At 44.8% G+C, this 4,305-nt stretch overlaps 1 pseudogene; it reads left to right on the forward strand.

Moving 5' to 3' along the window:
- The first annotated feature begins 3,343 nt into the window (after positions 1 to 3,343).
- LOC129064741 (ubiquitin-60S ribosomal protein L40-like) lies at positions 3,344 to 3,681 on the forward strand (annotated as a pseudogene).
- The last annotated feature ends 624 nt before the right edge of the window (positions 3,682 to 4,305 follow it).

A 4,305-nucleotide genomic window follows, 5' to 3' on the forward strand; every position in this document is an offset into this window, starting at 1 on the left:
GAGTGCCTAGAACAGTGTCTGGACATGGTAGGCTCTCTGTAGATTCATAATTGAATCAATGAATTAGACATAAAACAGGCACAAGACTGGAAGCTCGAGCAATGTCAATGGTGTTCAGGTGATAGAATTACTTTTTATTCTTTTATATTATGTCTTCCCAGTTATCGAAAATGGAGTCAGGCAACTTGTATAATGAGAAAATTTTCCCCTAATTGTTATCTATGCTTTTCCATGACAGCACTGTGCTGAGTGGCCAGGAGAGAGCAGAGCTGCACTGCTGTTGAGGATCATAACCACAGACTAAGTTTCTTCCAATACCTTTAAGTAATGCAGAGGTTTAGTTCATGCCTGGGACTTCCCTGGTGACAGGAATCAATCCCATTTTCCCTTCACTGAGATGTCAGCTCCCTAGAGAGGGGGCAAAATCATCTCTGGGTTGTTCTTGCCTGAAGAACGCAAGCATTTATTGAGCGCTGAGCTCCTCTGAGGACCCTCTCTGGGACTGGCAGGAACAGGACCCTGTTCCTCTCCTCACGGAGCTTGTTCCACGCTTGCTAACCTTCAGAGTCACACAGGAAATCTCAGGTTTGGAGATACGCCAAACCTGGCGAGAAAGTCAAACGCTTAATTTAGGAAGCTGTCTTATTTATTTGGGTGTCCATTCCGAAAGCATGTGGGACTGACTTTGTGTGACTGGGGCTTGTGGGAGAATTCACTCATTCTCCCCAGTTACACACCAGGAGCCTCTTCTGCACAGGCACAGGCACTGCTCCAGGCCCAGGCAGGCAGCTGGCCCGCTCCCAGGAAGCTGACTGCGTGGTGGCAGTGGGGGAGCGGGAAACAAAGGACACAATGTGAAAGTGGTGATGAGGGCTAGGAAGGAAAGCAAGCAGGATAAGGGGGTCGGGAGGGATGGGCCAGGGGTGCTGTTTTGTATAGAGAGGTCAGGGAACTTCTCAGTCGAGGCTAGTTTTGAGTGGAGACATTAATAAAGTGAGGGAGCAGGACCAGTGGCCACCTGGGAGAAGGAAGAGAGAACAGGATGTACAAAGGCCCTGCGGTGAGAGTGTGCTTGCATTGGAATGGCAGTGCATGGTGGGGTGCAGGTTCTGTAAGGGTGCAAGATCCCACAGGTGCTTGAGCTGTTGTTGATTTTGCCTTTTTCTCGAAGTGAGTTGCTGCATTGAGAATAGTCTGTACCGGCACAAGGTAGCATTGGGAAAACTGGTCGCCCAGGCGCGACGACGGTGGTGGCTTCGCACCTGGGACACTCAGTAACTGCTTTCTGAATTGAACTGAGCTGTTCCGGTCAGAGCTTGTTTGAAACCAGGACCTCTTGACCCCCTACAGAGAATGGAAAAACCATCATAGGAACAAAGCCTCTAGAGGAAGAGCTGCCCCAATTTTGGAGTTTGGTGCTAAATGGAAGATGTATTTTTATGCTCAAACAGGAGCCACAGCGTTCTGAAGGGGAAAGGATCCTAGCCAATTCTCAAAGTTGACAGATGAGCTCTCTGAAGCCCAGAGGGGTGAGATCACTTATCCACACAGGAGCTTGGTGGCCACCTGAGAGTCCAAAATGAGGACTCTTGCCCTGTACTGTGTATCTCTTGCTGCTTCGTTCCTTCTCCTGGGCTCTCAGACGGGCCCCTCTTTGTCCCATAGCAGGACCCGCCTCAGCCCTGGGGTTCTGCCAAGATCTGCTGGTTACTCTGGCTCTCTGCCGGCTCGGGCAGGACACGCCCAGCAACCCGAACCCGGCCTGCTCTCCCGGGACTCTGAGCTGCTCTGCTTCTCTCTCCACTTGGCAGGATCCCTGGTTCTCTCACTCCCAATCCAGAACAGAAATAGATTTTATCTGTTACTGGTGCTTTCAAGCAGTGTCGATGAGAGACTTTGCAGTACCTGTCAACATTGTAAGTGCCCGGGCCCTTTGACCTAGATTCATGCGCAGGAATCATGGCTCCGGGCACCGTACCTGAAATAGTTCCAGCGGAGCCGAAGGGACTCCTGCTGCCTGTGACTCCACAGGCTCTTCATTCCCTCCCTCTCTGGCATCTCCTTCTCCGTCCCCCTTGTGGGCTTCTCCTCTGCCACTCAAGCTCTAAATGGGGCCGGCTCTCTGGACACTAGGATCCCGCTGTTTCTCCCCCCATGTGCTACCTCAGTGTGACTCTCCGTTCCCTTGGTTTTAAATGTCGTCTCTATGCTGACTCTCCCTCACTTAAGTCTCCAGTCGTGACCACTCAATGGCTCTAGCCTCATCAGCCAACTGGCTTTTTGCTTTTTTTGAGACATAATTCACATACCATAAAATTCTCCATTTGTCCCTGTGATTGCATGTGTCAATAATTGGTTCCTTTTATTGCTGAGTAGTACTCCATCCCAAGAACATACCACCGTTTTTAAAATCAATTTTCCTCCAAAATCACCCTTCACCCTCCTTTTTTGCACACTTCTTTATACAGCCCTGAACTGGATTTTTAAAACCTGTCTAAAAAATGTTTTATCTTTCCAGATGATTTGAGGCTATTTACATATATTAATATATCAACATTTATTTGGTCTTGGTTTGGCATATTACTTTATTTTTCATACATTACATAAACATGTACATTATATTGTACATACCCAGTAGGTTTTTTACTAGATGAAGTATTATTTCTTTCTCATTATGTGGCATTTAAGAAGGCATATATTATTTTTCTAGCGATTATCACTAACAAATATTTTATTATATAATACCTTTAGTTATCTATTTAGATATTTAGGCCTTACCGCTTGGTCTCTAATATGAACAGTACTGACTTTAGTTGTGAATTACTTCCCTTCCTCTCCTTTTGTAATTTGTTGCTCAGGATTTTATCTCTGTAATTGGAAATAAATATCTGATCCTTGACTTTTCAGTTTTAAGTAATATTGTTTTAGTTTTGCCTAATATCCAGAGGCAGTCAGAGACCTTGTTCTATTTTGTCCTTATTGCTTTTGTGATTCTCCTATTTTCTTAGTTAGTTGAATCTAAGCTTATGATACTTATTTATAGTTTTGTCTCCTCCTTCTCATCTTTCCATTTTGGTTCTTCAATTTTTTACATGTAATATTAACCCTTCTACCCCAGACTTGTGCTGAAGCTTCAAAACAATTCTATGGTTTCCTTAAATTTGGTCTGTGGTAGATTCCTGCATGATCACAACTGGTTGTCCGTGGCCTTTATACTTGAAGAACAGTTTGGCTCAAGATTAAATCCTTGGCTTACACTTTCCCTCAAGAATGTTGCTTCAATTAAGATATTACTGATGAGTTCTTCAAGGAGACCCGAGAAGCCTCTCCAGCAGATGCCAAGATGCCCATCTTTGTGAAGACCCTGACTGGCAAGATCATCACCCTCGAGGTTGAGCCCAGTGATGCCACTGAGAATGTCAAAGCTAAAATACAAGACAAGGGGCAACCTGTGTGGCATCTGATTTTTTGCAGACAAACAGCTGAAGGATGGCCGCCATCTCTGAGACTACAACACTCAGAAGGAGTCCACCCTGCACTTGGTGCTTCGTCTGTGGGGTGGCATCATCGAGCCCTCCCTCTGTCTGCAAGTGTTATGCTCACCTGCACCCCTATGCTGTCCACTGCTGCAAGAAGTGTGGCCACACCAACAACCTGCCCCACAAAGAGAAGGGTAAATAATGCCCCTTCACCACATCCTTGGCCTGCAGGGCAGCCTCCTGCCTGAACCCCGTGACCCTGGGGTCCATTAGGCCATATATTTTCATGATAGTGCCAGATGTTATTTGCCTTTTTCATTGTGTTGACATTTGCTCTGACGGTACAGAAGCAATGGTGCATAAAACTACTGGTGTCTTAGAACAACTGAAGCCAGTGCGAGCACACTGGACTGGTGGTCATTATACTCTTCATTGCCATACACTCACAGTAAAAAAAACAAAACAAAACAATTTTACTTAAGAATATCTTTGATCAAACAGTAAAAATTATTAATTTTATTAAATCTTAGTCCTTGAGTACGCATCTTTTTAATATTGTGTGATGAAATTGGAAGGAAGCAGAAAGCACTTAGGCTTCATACTGAAATACAGTATGATTGTTTGAGTTGAGCTGGCCTGGTTGATTTTTTTTCTTCATGGAACACCATTTTTAGTTGAAGGAAAGACTTACAAAACTATGGTTATTAAATCTTGGGTATTTAGCAGACATTTTATGGGAAATTGTCAAAGTGAGTCTGTTACTTCAAGGACAACAACAGACAGTGTTTGTTGCCAGTGATAAAATGTGAACTAAGTAAAAAATTTT

Source organism: Pteronotus mesoamericanus, unplaced genomic scaffold (assembly GCF_021234165.1).
Source record: "Pteronotus mesoamericanus isolate MK-2021 breed Mesoamerican mustached bat unplaced genomic scaffold, CSHL_Meso_final contig_101, whole genome shotgun sequence".
Classification (NCBI taxonomy): domain Eukaryota; kingdom Metazoa; phylum Chordata; class Mammalia; order Chiroptera; family Mormoopidae; genus Pteronotus; species Pteronotus mesoamericanus.